This window comes from Nomia melanderi, chromosome 3 (genome assembly GCF_051020985.1).
Source record: "Nomia melanderi isolate GNS246 chromosome 3, iyNomMela1, whole genome shotgun sequence".
In the NCBI taxonomy this organism is placed as follows: domain Eukaryota; kingdom Metazoa; phylum Arthropoda; class Insecta; order Hymenoptera; family Halictidae; genus Nomia; species Nomia melanderi.
In genome coordinates this window covers 12,756,038-12,773,931 of record NC_135001.1, presented here as the reverse complement: position 1 = coordinate 12,773,931, position 17,894 = coordinate 12,756,038, and the positions used below count along the sequence as shown (strand labels likewise).

Here is a 17,894-nt window from a genome sequence, read left to right as displayed (position 1 = left end):
TGAAACTGTGAAAAAAACACATGTAAACAAAGTTTTGTGTGTGATAGTCGTAAAATATGATCATACGAATTTTATTGTGGCTTTATATCATTTTTCGTTCACTGAAAGCTTCTTTTGTGTTCCATCCTTTGCTCACGAAAATGGACATTTGCATAAACTTCCGGAGACAAGATATAATCCATCGAATTACCTCTCAAATATAAGTGTCTATCGGAATACGAATGAGGGAGTTCCACGACCCTAACGCAGAAATCAGCATATAATGGTGACGATGACGTAAGTGGTACATATACAGCTGCGAGTAAAGAGGACAATGAACCAAACTGCATATTACATGATGAGTGAAGTAAACAATAAATGTAGCAATGAAACATGCTAATATAGTTCCATGCATGAATATTAAAATTCCATTTTAATAATACTTAATCCTTTAAATTAATTACTTCTCTAAACAGCTACTTGGAATTTCGATTTATCCCTTTAATATCAGGTTTAGAGAACGCGTCAATTTCTCGTATATTGAATTTTATGAATATTAGTCAACGTTTGTCAACGTTTACGTCTATTTTTAAATCTGTAATTTTCAAAATGTAAACGAACGACTATCAATTTTTCTAGGAACGACGGAATAAACCGTACAGTAAACGTCCGTAAAGCTAGCGTCATCGTCGAGATAAAAATTTCCAGAAAAGTAACATTTCACGAACAGATGGAGAAGAATAATAATGAAAATGCAAAGTAAGCAAAAGACATTCTATGATTAATATAGAAAATTATCTTTCTAATATTCATTTATCGTGTATTCGATATCTTAATTTATTCCGCGAGTGACTTATTAACTGGTTGATGTGTAACAATTTAATTATTTAAATAAGCTCGTTCAATATCGATGCACATAAATATTCTCACTAGAAACGAAACATATACTTCAATACAATTAGTTTCCAACTAGAAATTCGGCAGTTGATTAATTTTTGTGGCACGCCGTGTTACTTTTCGTTGTGTTAAAACCTACGACTGTTAAATGATTAAAGTGTTTCGAGCGAGATGCGCTTTCTTAATCAGTGTTTTGGTAGGAATATTATCGCAGAAATTATCAGGAGATATTCATCATAAGAAGGATATTCATTACGGAAGACACGGCCTAGAAATCGTTGCTTTTCTCAAGCTCGAGAACAATATTGTTACGCAATATTCTCGTTAGGGGAATTCTTTGTTGCTTGTCTAATTCACTCATTTATTTGCCAAAGCAGTTTCAGTCGCTGTGGTCAGGTTCTGTTCCCCGGCGAGTTCCGTAAATTCTGCTAATAAACGTTCTAAGCGCTGTCCGTGCGCTCTGACGCTTTCTCCGAGCCTTTGTCGGTGTTGAAGCGTAACTTGAGAGCATGCTCGCGACTTTCCAAGATAAATTCGCAAGGCATTGTACCCGACAGAAGTCGATACTTGGTGGTTCTCTGGTAAACGATTGAAATTCCACAAAAAGATAATATTAGGTCACCCCATGGATAATGCGGTTTTCTGTATTTTATACTTATTCTTATAAATTACGATAAACAAACTTTCTTTTAATCTAAAATACATTCTACTCCGTCATCTGTAGATTGATATTTATTATCTAAAATAAGATTAAATAAAGTTTTATTTATCGTAATTAAACAAATTTTCAACCAATTTCGATTCATGTATGTACGTTACGATATAACTGCATATTTTGAATAACGTATACATTTTTCGACAAATGTGTACTGTTTGCCTCTGGAAATTAAGAGAAAGGATATTGTACATACTTTGAACGTAGCTGGTTGGCGAATGTGTGAACGCTAAATGTTACTTGCATTTTTATGAAAAATGTTACTTATATTCTTAGAATACCTATATTATCCCTGTTCTATTAGTATTGTTACAATATATGAATATTATATATATATATATATATATATTCAGAGAACGAGATTAAATATGCTGTCAAGTATGTAATACTTTTAATTTTCATTCAATAGTCAAACTTTTCATTTATTAGCTGTTAGAATAATAAAAGAATTATATAGTTTCATCAGTATCTTTATAACAGATTCAGGCACAATTTTTTGTAACTACAAGGAAAGACATAACCAGTTTCGAGGAAGTGTCCTTGTCAAGATTCTTTGTTCAACTTTTTCAACTGATCTTTTTAATAGGTCACCTTTACACACGCGTATCAGTTATATTATGTTCTACTTTTTGTTTCTAAAGTAAGGAAGACATTCATGAACATTCGTGCGTGACCAGGATACACGTTAACCGGAAAAGGAACTCTTACAGAGTGCTTAGAAAACGCGTAAACTGGATTCCACACGCGTCAATTTAAATTTCCCGCCGTTGACAACAGAAAAAGAAGTCATCCGGGCCTATTAAACAAATGAATAAAAACTGTACAAGAGTCAACCGTATTTAACTCGTCGACTGCCACGGTGGTCGATAATGGCCAGAGTTTCTAAATTGCTTGAAAATAATTGCAATAAAAAAAGAATAAAAGTATATAATAACGTATGTAACTAAATAATAGTGTAACATAAGGAACTGTGATATTAAATCATTAATAATTATTTCTAATAAAATTTGCCTTCGCTACGGAGAAACAAGTAATATCATGGGAAACGCCTGAAATTCTCGTGGCACTCAACGTGTTAATTTTTAAAAATGATTTTTCAAAAGGTTCCTGCGCGCCGATTCGCGATTCTGTGCTCGCACGCACACTTTTCCTCGGTAAACGCTCGTACCGAAGCGAGGGCACGAAAGTCGGTCATTGTCTTCTTTATCGATTCATACGTAAGAGAAACGTATCGCAGAGTGGATATTGAACCTCTTTTTTCAAAAATGTGTGTTACAAAAAACGTGAAACGTTGATCCCATTACATAATCAGCGGACATGCATTTATCTGTGGTTGTAACCGAAGCCAAGAAAAGTCTGCCTATTTAATGCGAAAGTGTGAATTCAAATGAAATATTACATTAATTTCAAACTCTGAATTTATTATTTGCGTTTGAAACAACGGTTACGGCAACGTCTTTAATTTTTTACTTGAAATGAGAATCCAAAATTCTAAGGAAGATAATATTATACCTTGAACATCTTTGCGTTCGATGAATTATAAACTAAACGGTTTACCCGCGTGCAATAATTTCTTGTTTAATAGTAATATTATAGAAACGAGATGTTCTTTATTCAAGATACAAATAAAATTCTTTTCTTTGACAACGAAAATAATTGACATGTCGCGTTACTTGCTTGAAGAGAAACTTTGTACGCGCATAATTCATTCTGGGACACGGGGCGAGCATTACACATATTTTACGCTGAAAATTTATCGATTTTCTCTTTACTTTCACCGGTTTCGCAAAAGGGCGGATTTTCTATATGGAAAATTGCTTGCGGATAACTTAGCGCGTTTACTTCCATTTTGTTGCATCGCCGCGAACCGCGATCCCGTAACACGAAGAATAATAGAACCTTCCTTTGCAGTCGAGGCTTTCACTCGATTTCAGGTTAAACGTTAATTGTGCCGGTTAATAAAATCTACTGCCTCGTTTTAAAGTCCCGTATAAAATTTCAATCATGCTCGAAATTCAAATTTTCGGTGAAAGTAGAAACAGCCAACACCGACGGCTGTTGCTAATTGGCCGGGAGTTAAATTTGACAAACATGCGGCTCTACACTCGTTTGTAAATACATAATGATTAATTCCACTTGTTGCTATGTAGTTTTTGACACTTTTCGCTTTAAATTATAAAATATTGTTGTTGTAATTGAAAAAAACCATGATATACAATACACACGCTGATACTAAGTGTACAAATTTAATTTGCTGGTCGTCTAAAATAATTTAATATCTGCTTATAAATAAATCATGCAACTTTCACTATTCACAATATTCGCTGTTACTTTTATTGATTTTCGTCGATTTTTGAGGTATGAATAAAAATCTGTAAAAGCCAGGAAAATGTTTAATTTTTAAATGAATTTGAAATTAACTCGAAGGCAAGCCATCAAATTTGTTTTTATACCGACAATTTTCTTTTATTACACTGTCAAGTAACGGCGTCTAACAGATTTTAATATTCTTCAAGTTCTGTAATATTCATTAGACAATTTTTATAACGTATCTTGAATGTGAATCTAAAAACCGGTTTCCTTCATTAGACTCGTAGTTCTGGAGAAATTTAATTTAAATTTAATTTTAGAAAAAGGAGTGTCTACTTTAAAGCTTATTCGGACATCAGCTAAGCAAGCTATACCGAACGTCTCGTGTAAAATACATGATTCTATGATCTCACTTAAATGAAATGACATATATTTTTATAGCATTATAAACGTTCAAACATGGTCCAATCATTTTTCAAACCAACCGAAACATTTTATGTATCAATTTTATCATATATTTAAAATTGCTATTGTTAAATATTTCACTAAAATTTCTTTCTATACCAGTGATATATCTACTGAAATATAGTAATTTATGGTATGCATTGTGAAAGCGAATAGTAAAAAACCACATGAATCAAATTGATTACAAAACTCTTCTATCTTTCAGGCATTAAAATCTTCCACATACTATTCACTGTCTTGTGCATTGCTGAAGTTAACCGCAATGCGTTTCCATCATAAATTCTCTGAATTCTGAAACAGTCTACGATCGACATTTTGCCGAAAGAATTTCATTTATCAACTCCCCGCGAACTTTATTATTCAAACGTCTCTACTCTTCATGGAATGTTCGCAATAACGAAAATAAATTACGAACGAGTGATTGCCGGGGGTTCCGACATCGATTCGAGTAAGATGGATACACAGGTGCCCGGTTCGTGCATCAGGTGCACCGATTTCGATCTCGAGTTACTGTGAATGCGGTAACGTCTTGCAAAATCATGGAACAAGCCTGACAAATGTGAGAAAAATTCAGAGACGCAAAGAGGACAGGATTGGTTGTGTAATTGGAAGATAGTAAAAGCACAAGGCTTGTGAGAGTCCCTGTAACATTTCGACACTTTTACAGCAGAAAAGCATCCTGGATTGATTTGCTAATTACTAGATTACGGATCTCTTGGATACCGTTTTTACCGACACAATCGATAAGACGATTAATGGTTCGTTCATTAACCAATGAAAAATAATCGTTCTCTGCTTAGATTTTATCATGACTGCTTTCATAAAATATTGCTAACCGTTGATGTAATAAATACAAGTTTTATAATAATATAGTTGTATATTATAGTTATTTCGATACATCGCAGGATATTCATGTAAATTCGAATTTTTGGAAACACGATTAGAAGACTAGAATTATGATAAAAAATAGTTCTTCCTAACAAATTTTATAGAATGCATTATACTTTGGTTATTGTATATAATTTTTTCATATTCTGAGCATTCCGTGACACCTTGTTTCGCCTATTCAGGGTTAAATGAACTTACTTTTCGCTCGTTGTAAAAGGAACTCGAGAAATGAAAGCTTAGCCAACTGATTTTTGTCCAGTGTTCAAATAATAAATAAATTTAACATTTTTATTTCATTTTTATTGAGTTCTTATAAATTTGTATATCTTCTTTAGAAATACCATGTTCATTTGCATGTATAATACATTAATAAAACAAATTAAACGGAGTTGGAGCAATATTTTCGTAAAATACATATTGACAAAATGATGAATGATCTATTTCAATGCTTTACCGCCGACTTTGCTGGCGCCATGTTAATACCTTCAATACGGCAAAAATTGAAGTCGTATAACACAGTTTAAATGATGACTTTAATGTTTCTTTTAATGCGTGTTTCCTTCAATGTCTTTTAATTGCTATATGAACGACTATGCAAAAACCACCAGCAGCAAACTGTAAGATTTATGCTCAGTGCTCGGGTGAATAGGAAGAGTTAAACGCACGGCAATCAAATTATTAAACATTCACCGTTAATTTATACCTTCCTATACATATGGCATCCCGCACAATAAAACACTTATTAAGTTGTAATGTGAACTTTCTAATATTATGAACAGGTCCTTACACAAAATCAAATTTTCTTGATGGAGTTTACGAAATCTAGGGGTAAAACAAAGTTTATTCCTTCTGACAATAATTTCAATATATGAATTTATATTTAATTCAATTTAAAATGTAATGAACAATACTAATGAACCACAACACGAATGTAAATACTAATATTATGATCAGACCACTGATCTTTACGCAAAATCAAATTTCCTCGATGGAATTTACGAAGTCAAGAATCAATGATAACACTGAAACAAACAATAGTAAATCAAATGAAACTTTCCATTTCACCATGTTACTCGCGTTCAAATTTCATATAAATACAAATGCATTAACGTTAACATAAAGACAGCATCGAATTCAATTGCGTTTCACATTTTATCACGTTTCTCACATTTTTAATCCAATGTGAATGTGTAAGAATCCGCAGTTTAATTATGAATTCGAGTTCACTGCACAAGAGATACCTACAGTGTTCTTAAAAAGGGGAGGATTCCAGTCGTAAACGCCTTGGAAGGTCTGAAAACATGGAAAATGGCAGTTTTCACGAACTTTTCCGGCTGTCCCGCACTACTTGCGCGTAATCCAGCCTAAACAATCTCCGCTTCCGACAGATATGTACATACAATAGTCGGATCAAATTCAACCGGTTACCCAAGGCCACTTTCCCATGTATAAATCAAGCCGAGAACAACTCCTTCCTTTACGCCATATTGTATATCGATTGGTTTCGCCGCACATTAAACTAGATAATAATAAATACAGCTGTAAACCCGCGCAAAGAAAGCGCATAAAATGGATCATAGTTTGAACATATTGGTAACCTGCTCTTATGTACAAAATTACCCAACCTGGAATAATATTCTATCAAAATGGAAATCTTCGAATCACCTTGAATATTAGATACATCGAAATATGAATTCAAAAAGAAATTGTTTGAAACCGCTATACCAATATACACGGTAATAAATATTGGAGATTTTATATTTTATGATCATTGAAATATTGCTGCAAATGTAGTTGTTTTACAGTTGGAAGCGAGATATTTTAACTGTTCAATAGTTCTAACGTTAACCCTTCGCAGTCCAGGGATAATTTTCATATAGGTATAACGTTAAGCTTAATCCAAAACCAAATTTCCTCGGTGGAATTTACGAAATCAAGAATTAATGATAACACTGAAACAAAACAATACTGTTATATGTTATAAATACAAACGCATCAACGTTAGCGTTAAAACAACATTGAATTGATTAGTTTGAAAGAATATCGCCTATATTTCATTAGGAAATTTTGAATATTACTAGTGAAAAACTTTCGAGTGCAAAGGGTTAATACTTGAACTTATTAAAACGCGTATCGTCGAATAGGAACGGTATTTTTAATTGCTTTGCTTTGCTTGCCTATTTTATTGTGCTGTAGGTACCTTCATAATTTTAATAATTTTATATATAAAAACCTCGAAACCTGTCATTTTGTCCTGTATGGTAGTTCTAGTTGTGAGTTGAAATGCAAAGGAACTAACATAAATGCATTATTAACAGGAAGTTTTAACTCTCTTCGCTCGAAAGGCGAACTTGGGCCGCTACTTCGTTTTAACTTCGTTTACGGAACGCGTCAATCTGACGTATATTGAATTTTATAAACATTATTTGGTAAATGTTTATATTAATTTTTATTCATGCAGTTACCAGAATATATATTAAAACTCTAATTTCCGAGATCCAAATGAATGGACATCAACTTTTTTAAGAACAGTAAAATGAACTGTATTCACAATCAGTTTCCGTAAGCCTAGCGTTAAGTAGTTCCACGAATGTATATAATGAAGAAAATTGTATATCTATGTCATTTCAAAATTGAATATAGTATATATTATTTCTTGTTATATTAACTCCTTACCCTACAATATCATGTCAGATTCGTAGCAAAGAATTCAAATAGAATTTAATATTCCCGTAATATTCCCGAGTAAACGTAGACATAGAATAAATGCAGAATTTTCCTTTTTCTCTAATGAATTGTTAATAATAGAATATATTTGCTGGGCGCATTTTGGAAAGAAATCATCGGGCAATGGGTTAAACAAAATTTTTTTACTTAATTCAAAGTACCTAACCAGTGTTAACGCTTAAATTAAATTGATTTAAGAATTCGTTTCCACAGAATTGTATTTCGACCTACCTTTCATGGAAGTTGGACATGTAAGATGAAGGAATGTCATGAAAACGATCGTTATGAAAAATCTCGACTTATTAGTCTCTCGTTTCATTAAGTTTATGGAATTTTGATGAATGCTGACTCGGCAATCGACATGTCAACCCTTTGCAGCTGAATGCTGCTGAAATGATGACTTCGAACCCTCACATCTAAAACTGAAAGCTGCAAATGAATAATTTCCAGTAATTATATTTGTAATAATAATTTGCAAATGAGTGTTTCAATTATTTGAATAACCAGAGATTGATACGTAGTAGTTATCTTCTTCTTTAATATTTAAAACTCCAACGCATCGTTCACTTTTGTTCTGAAAAGATATTTCAATAGTTTTAAAAATTCTCATTCCCATAGCGTTAATACTTGCTGAAACGCCTATTCGTTTTTCTTTATTCTTTCTTCTATAACTCTCAGAAATTGAAATCAGGATTATTTCCGCGAAACAAACGGGAAAAGAACAGGAGCAAGAAACAAGTCGGAAGGGGTGAACGTAACAGCGAATAGAGGACGCGGTGGAAAAGAGAGCTAAAACTCGGTCTCACGATACTTTACGGTAGTACCTTTCTCCCGACACTACGATGAAGGCATCTCTTTGCCTATCTGTTTTTCTCTTTTCACCCTCCGCCCTCCGCCCTCCGTCGCTATCTTTCTCGTGCACCGTTTACGTGAGCTTCCAGGCGTGATTGAACCGTACGGACGCGGAGTTACGCGGCTGTCACGATTTTTTTACGCATCGAGGAACGAATTGATCGAGGTGAAACAGGGTTCTTCACGTGTCTCCCTTCTCTAACCGTTACGTTCGCACACCGTCTTCTTATTTCCGTACTGTTTCGCCAACTGAAGCCATAATTCGCTTATACCCAGTCCTTTTAAACTAATCGTAAATGTAACAGAAATATTTATTAAAATTGTTCAGACTTATGTGCTTAGATTACTGCAAACATTTCGGAAATTCAAAATTTAGTTGTTTATGTTACACTTCTGTAAAGCATCACAATTTTAACGCTAACCGTATCGGCACTTTTCCTACCACAACCTACAAAATAAAGGTAAACGAGTTGGATGATACAGTATTTTTTAATGGAAACAGAAAGAAAAGAACAAAAAATGAAAGAATAAAAAAAGAATTATCACTGGTGTACATATACGTTTAATACATTTTTAATGACATTTAGATTACGTATGTGGATAAATCGATGGGTGTAACGATGTTAAAAAAATGCGATTATTATGGGGCGTTGTTCTAGCAAAAATGGAAAGTCGGGATACGCACCTGTGCGGTAAGTAAGTAGAGGTCTCGACACTGGTCTCGCGCCATCGGTGGGGCCGAAACGATACGACCACCCGCGACGTACCCGCCATAACCCCTTCCAGCGATCACAGACCGATAGCTGGGCCTCGAAAGAAGCCAACGATCAAATGACCGTGTACAGGGTGTTTCAGTAAGAGTTAACACCTGATTATTTCCGTTGTTTCCAGAACTACGAAAACCTTCATTAACACGTTGAATGCCATGGAGGTCGCAGGTGATATTTTAAATTTAACTTCGGTGAATTCTTTCGATCTTATTCCCCATTTTTTACCATTTTGATCCATAACAATACTTCTATAATACACGAATTTCAAAAAGAAACTGTACATTAAATTTTATTATTATGTTACAGTTAATTATAATATATTTTGAATATAATAGTGAATTTCATTGTACAAACAGGTTCACGAAAAAATATTTTTCTCAAGAAATACGGTTGAAAAGATGTTTACGCTTCCTTAAAGAACACAGATATCTACAGCACACTAAATGTCGTTCATGAAACTATAAAGAATCAATTGCCAGTAACCTCTCGTTACTTTCTCACCTTCAATCAATCAGCCGCATTTGATCAATTTCCGTTAGCCGTAATCATTAAGCCGATCGCTTTCTTCTCGCTCCATGCTTTCGTTCGAACTTTTACATTTATGTAATACCCTTTTTCCTACTCGAGCTCGTACGCGGTGATCATAGCGGTACACCTTGTTAAAAAATCTTCGAAACGTTTTATTTAATCCGCATGAAAAGGTATATGGCGGTCAGATAACCGCGCGTTTAACCAAAAAAATCATTAGAGAGCACCGGGTGATTATTTCAGTGATTAATATACTCGTCGTACGGGTTTTATGATGTTGCAACGGGGCGAAAAAAAAGAAGAACGTTACGAAATCCCGCGTGTAAAACAATGTTTGACGTAACGCAAGAAAGGGAAAAGGATGGACGGGCACGAGCCGCGGCGTTAGAAAAGACAAGTGGAAAAAGCGGCGGCACGTATTGCGACCGATATCGGCCGACTATATAATCGGCTGAATAATTACGTTCTCTCCTTAATAGGCAATCCGGTGAATCGATTTCTCTGGTTGCAAAGAGCCAGCAATTATGTGGACGTTCCTGTTCACGACGGCTAGCGATACGACGCGACGGCAGCGATAGCGATTCTCGAAAATCTGGAACACCGATCATCGGTGAAATTTTCACGGTTGGCCGATCCACAGTCGATCTACCCGACCGACAAATTATCGAAACGAATTATTTCCCCTTTTCCGCGATAATTGCCGATTCGCATTGAAGCTAAGAAAAAATCGGGTAGTACTTGCAATTAGTCGGAAACGGGGCGAGAAATCGAAATGTTTACAAAGCTGATGCGATGAGTAGATTGTGGATATAATTCAGGATTAAGTTAATTTTACTGCGATTCATTTATAAAATAAATGTAAAGGGGAAAAACTTAGAAAAGAAGAATTTATAGTAATTTCTTGGTTTACTTAAATTAATATAAGAATTCGTAATAGCACAAGAAGGAGTTACATTTAAATAGCACTGTGGTAATATTTTAAACTTTCATAACCGATTATTATATAACATTTATAATGGTAGGCGCGAACTTCTAACCGTTAAATTTGAAACGAAAGGTTTGTTTCCGTTGTGTTGGACTCCTAACGTTGATAAATAATGACCGAGCGAATAAAACGTTGAGATTATTGTTGTATCGAGTTACAGATACTCGACGAACTGGATATCACGAGAAATCGTGTAACATTGTAAACGGAGATTAGCATTACTAAAACCGTTGCATAGAAATCTTAGTGCCTTTCTTTCCTCCTCTCTCTCCGCTGTATGTACAGGGTGTCGTATAACAACAAGCGGCACAATAAAAGAAAATTTGTATATTTGAAAAATTCTTTTCGAGAAAAATAACGTCGATAACAATGTCTAACTAATTTACGTAACCCAAAGTTAATTTCCCGGTAATAATACTGTATTTAGTTAGAAGTTAACGCGTGAGCGCCGGCAAACATTCATGTTTCACGCTTTCTTGAAAACGAGGTCTCAAATGAAAAAATCTGAATCAATTTTCTTTTTCCTTACTTTTTCATGTAAAATTATAGCCTCTTAAGACAATTTATTACTGTTTACAAGGCTACTGCCCACTAACCAAGCATACACAGTACTGCATAAGAACTTGCTTCGAATAAACATATTTCCATTCAGAAAAACCCACTTCAGAACAAAACGATTTTGTTTCAATGTTTCACATATCGACGCATTATACAAATTTTAATATTAAAGTTTAATATTAGTTTAAGTTTAGTTTAAGTTTAATATAGTTTAATATTAAATATCAAACATCATAATTTTGCTGCGTTAAATCAATTGGCGACTGAGATGCGCCTTTAGAGTGCAAAGGGACCAAGAGTTAAGCAACGACACGAAGCTTGAATTATAAAAAATTAATATGAGGAAACGACCAGACAAGAATCAGATTGCTGATTCATTGCTGATCTTCTCAAAGATGACATTAACGGTGGCACTAATTTTTTCACCAGGGACTATACAATTACCAATGCAAATGTTAAAGATCACGATTATTTTATGAATAGGTGGAAGAAAGGCTGGGAAAGTAGAGTCAGTCTTCAACGACGTTAGAATAAACGATTTCAAATGGTTCACAGGTTCTTCCATGAAAATAGCAAGAAGAATCTCACAGGAAATAATGGATCATGTATATAATTCATTAAATACAATAGTAATGCCATAAACTGATGTTAGTTTCCCATCAGTCGAATAAAGAATTCTGTGAACGATGCTGTACAATGTGATACAGTTGAAACGGATTACATTAATACCTTCAATTAAATTAATGTTACAGAAAAGTATGTTAATAGAGGCTGATGTTTAAAATAATCGTCGGTGCCATTAACGTGGGCAATATTCATTTAAATAAAGTTATCTTCTTTCATCTCTTTAACTAATTGATAATAACAATAATACGATTATCTCGCGTCCTAGTTAGTAAAATGTACCATGACTGTAAATACTGTTCTAATTCATTTTCCTCAGCTAAATGCCTAATAACCTACATTGGTCGAAAATAGCTGTTCCATTTTTATTAATCCTCGAACATCGTAATAAATCTTACACGCAATAAATCTCGGTAGCTCTTCGTTTCTTCTATTAAAAACTGACCGCTGTTCGCCATAACAAGCAGATTTTTCACTATTACGGTACAATAACTCCGAAAGTCCAACGACCGCAGCCAGCGAAGGCTAAAAGAGAAAACTCTGAAATCCCGAGGCCACGATTTTGTCTATAAAATTTGTAAACGATGCGTGCATCCAGGACCGTCTCGAAGAGAAAAGAGTCGAATGCAAGCCTGCACGTCGCATGCTTTCTTAAGCAGAGTCGAATGGAATACTATCCGAGCGCACGAGTTGCGAGAGCTCGGAATATTATATGGCTTACCTTCCGATGTTTTCTACGCGTTGTCTCGATTGAGAAAAGAAATATCTCTCCCTGTCTCTCTGTTTTTCTGTTTGTTTTTTTTCTCTCTTTTCCTCTATATTTCTCTATCTGTAATTTTTGCCGCATACATCCCTTTTATCTCTCCGTTTCTCTATCTTTCTCTTTATTTGTAATTTGTGCGTACAACTCTTTTCTACATCCCATCTCTCTTTCTCTCTCTCCCCCTCTCTCTCTATCCCCCTTTATCTTCACCTATTTATTTTTCCTTTCTTCACCTATTTCTACCTATAATTTTTGCGTACATATCTCTTTTTCTCTCTCTCTTTTTTCTTCTCCATCTAGTTGTCTCTGTTTCTTAATAATATTTGCGCAGATATAGTCGGAATAAAACCGAAGGATGGTTCAAGGCCGCCGATACATAAATTAAGAACAAGCACCGCTTCCTGCTTTCATCGTTACGCTAGACTGTCCTCGTGTCCCAAAAGCAAAATGTTCGACGCGAAATGGAAAGTTCCGCGGAAACACGAGAAATGGAACAAGTGAACGACGTGGCGGGGATAACATCCACGTGACCTTGAACTGACAACCGATTTTGTTCCGACTATACAACACGCGAAAAACCCATGGCCATTGTGGGTATACAACACCGTTCAAAAGCTTGGGATCCTTCGTTTGATTGGGAGGGTGGTTTGGATTCTTTATGGAAAAGATACAGTTTAGTGTTTCAATTTTGATAGAATCTTTCTAGTCAACCCATTTCATCCCAAAGTTCCCATTTGGGACATTGCACTGTTCAGCAAATAAATTACAAATAGATGTATAAATGAGACAGAAAAAGAATGAAATATTACTACTGAATATTAAATATTTGAAATAGCTATCTAAATAGAAATATACATTAGAAATTTGAAAATGATCCGATAATTCTCGAACGACACATTAAGAAATTAACATTTTACAGAACTGAACAAAAAATTTGTAAAGTAAATTCTTGAACATGATAAAATAAATAATGGTATCATTAAAGTAACAGCTTCTGCAAAAATTTGATATTTCATGTAATTCTCTAACGGTTGAATAGGTGAGACGCGTTCATTCACTGGAAAACAAAAGAAATGAACAGAGAAGAAATGATGGCGCGGGAGAGAGGAGAGAAGAGAAATCCTTGTATGCAAATGCACATGTCAGACGCGTGGTTGCCTCCTCCATAAAGAATACAGTTCGCGGTTTTGTTCCTTAATCTTTAAGCATCGCGTTAATTAGTAAGCAACGATAATAATGAGGCAACTAAAAAGTATAACGTGGAATAATTAGAAACATAATAAAAGAGTCTCATCAGCGTAATTGCGACGTAAATGACAATGGAGTGAAAACGACGCAGAAGAAAAAAAAAATTCATTTGTACGCCAAGAATGTAATCGGGTTTTTCAATCTCCATCTTTCTTTGTAAAGTATTTTCACTGTATCGTGGAAAGATTGTGAAAGATTCGTTCGAAACTCCCAGTGGAATAGAGGATAATCGGATCAAGAGAAATTTGTTGATCGTTAACTGACAATAGTGCATAAAATAAAGTGGAACAGGTCGGTCACGAAAGTATACGTAAACTTATTATTTAAGCGTTTCAAAGATATTACAAGTTTTGGATGTTTCATAGAAATCATGAAATCAATGCATTTTCCAAATTCAAATTCGACACATTCTCTTACATTTTCTTATTAGAAAATTAATAGATTATACATTCAAGAATAAGTTGTTCGTTATTCTTTCTTATGCTATACTCTTTTTCCAAAGTTTCTTTAATTTTAACTAAAAAATTATTCAATGTTCATAAAACATTTAAAACATTTCTTTCATTGTTATAATATTCAAATTTTGACAAGTACATTTCAACTTTCGTGACTGACTGTACATGCTCTTTTTATATCTTCGTAACATTCACATCATAGATCATTGATCTAACAAACATAAATCAAAATTTACAAGTCTATTTCATCAAACTTATATCTCATCGTTGACGTACAGAATATTTCATAACAATATTCAATCTTCTACAAATTGTCCTCGTTAATCATGTAACTTCCAAAATTAAAAAAAATCTCGGGCTTTGGTGAAATCAGAGTATTCCATGTTCTTAGAGGACTCGATTTCACTTTCAAAATCATTGATGGATAAAGCTGGATACTTCTATCTCCCGGTCGTTCGATAATCTCGCTGATTCAACGGAAGTTCGAAATTTAGAGTTCGTATTTCGTAAAATTCTGGTCTTGGTTTTTAGTATTTTAAGGCGCGCAGCGGTGTTCGCTCGCGATTAAAACACAATGGAGAGATCTAGACGGGTAAATCTTTGCTCACGTTCTCGTGACACTTATCGTAACGATGAAGGGAAAGCACCGTTGACATAAATAGAAACGGTAAAATGCAATGGCGCGATAAGCCAGATTCTTTAAGGCTCGTGACTGAAACGCTTTTCATCGGTTGCTTTCCTATTTTCTTGTTCTATTTTTCTCTTTTGCTTCGCAGGCAATATTGTCTCAAACTTTCTCGAATGTCTATCTATGCACTCCTTCATCGAATTTCAGCCCACGCTTGTAAGTATGCGTGTGTCAATATAAACGCACCCTGATTGGTCATGTGACCGGTATTACAGTTTCATTTAAAATTCGACCATTTAACTTTATATCAATTCTTATATTGTCCGATTAATCGTTTTTTCAATTTTTATCTTTCCTTATGCTTCTGTTTCCACTGAGAAAAATTTAAAACTTGTTTATCTTTATTTTATAAAAAATTATTAGGCTGGTTATGGCAGAAACAGGTTATTATAAAGTTCCAGCACGTTTAGTGTTAACTATTTTGCGGTTAGTCACAAAGCAAGATGATTTAATATTAGACTGTGAATTTTGATGCAAATTAAAATTTTAAAGAGCGTAATTGAAAAAATAGATTTGCCATAGAAAATGGTATTTTCTGATGAATATTATAAAAAGCACTATACATTGGATATTTTATACGTGTCATCGTACTGTGTGCATTTTATGCAGTTATGCACTTTCAAATTTCCCGTAAATGCATAAAAATCTGCAGTGTATATATTTTTTTCAGTTGAAAATGAATTTTTATTTTCATTTGAAATTAGATGTGTGAAATAAAGTTGCCCTGAAAATCTATTTAGAATGTTCGTTCTTGACTTAATTAATCTTATGTATTTACACACGAAGTGTCATTTTTATTCAATTTATATACAATGCGATGGATTTAATTACAAACTTTTATTTTGTGTCTGTATAGTGTAAAAGTAATGAAATTTAATAGTCATAACTAGAAATACTTTCATCTGTAGTGAAAGTAACGTTACAAAGTACATCAATTGTACTATGTAATTTACACGATATTACTAATAAATATGTAATTTACACGATATTATAATTACTTTTCATTTTTATTTGTAGAATACACAGTGAAAATTATTTTACAATCTACAATTATGTAGAAATAAATTACTGTCCACGGAAACATTGAGTTAATCATTTCTAAGAATTGTGGTTGAGAACCACTTGGTTAAAGTATGCATGAGTTGTATGTAGTAACTGATATTTCTACTAGCGTTAATAATTTTAATCACTTCTGGCAGTGAGATTTACTTTCTATCGGCTATACTAGCTTACTTAGATTTGATTTAGTACATTCATTTAATATATTCGCTTTGATGCTATAATTGTGTAAATTGTAGAAAGTTCATTCGTAGGTCTGTTGCTTCCATTGGTCTCTGAAATGATATTGCTTTTATTACATTCCTAAAGAGAAAAAAATAAAAAAGACAGGACAGACTTTAATTACATTCGATTCTTCGTATAATCGAATGACACTCATTTCCCTGGAATGAAATGCAGGAGATTCCAATGAACTTTTACTGCGATAAAAAATGTTTACAATAACTTACACTGATCTTTTCAATAATGCATATATGAGTGAATCAGCCACAGAAATGAATTTGGTATCTTATTAAATTAAATTTATCATTTACTTTCAAGAACTAATATAGCTTTCAATTTTCGACATATTCGCCATTTATATTCGATTGTTTCTTTCCCATGTTATAGTTGATTAAATGAAAAAGCATCGAGTTCACTTTTACGCAAATCATTTTTTAATACATTCAGATAAATATGTTATGTCATTTTTATTCGGTGAAACTCTTTTGGAACAGAATTAATTTTATTCTAGATACACGTGATGCATGCATTAATCGCAAGAATATCAAACAATTAAGTAAAAGAATGTTTGGGTACATGTGTTCAATCTTTCTGCCTTTTATTTCTTTTATTTTAAGTGATTCGATTGTCGGATAATTTTCATTTCACTCATTCGCGAACATAAAAATATCGTATTGACACCTGATATTACTGTAAATAAAAACAAGTTCAATATATGAAATTCAACGAGGGAAATGCCTTTAATAGGATGCAATTAAAGTATTCAACAATTACGTAGCCAAATATTTTCTCAAATGGAACGAAACTTTCTATAGAGCCTTCCGTGGTAAAGTAATTTTGTTTTTTTGGCGTGGACGATTATACCTATTCCAGGCAAATAGGGAAATCCTCGAAACTCAATTTTCAGTGAATCGTTATTAAAGTTTTGCTTCGTAATTCATTGAAGAAACCACAATAGCTTTCTCCAGCTTTTGTTCTATACCGGAAATGCCTCCACATCTAAAATTCGTTTTATGCCATTCTATTCTTTCATTGTGACCTATTATTAGATAACGAAATTAGTTATGAACAACAAAATTATTGTGTTTACAGATTTGCCGACGTAGTATATAATATGCAAGTAATTTATAGCAAACCACCTATTCGATTAATTTTACGTCA

At 33.7% G+C, this 17,894-nt stretch overlaps 1 protein-coding gene across 2 annotated transcripts in view; it reads left to right on the top strand.

Moving 5' to 3' along the window:
• Positions 1–17,894, top strand: part of Cht7 (chitinase 7) — a 41,894-nt gene that overhangs the window by 14,537 nt on the left and 9,463 nt on the right. The gene's annotated exons all lie outside the window — the stretch shown is intronic.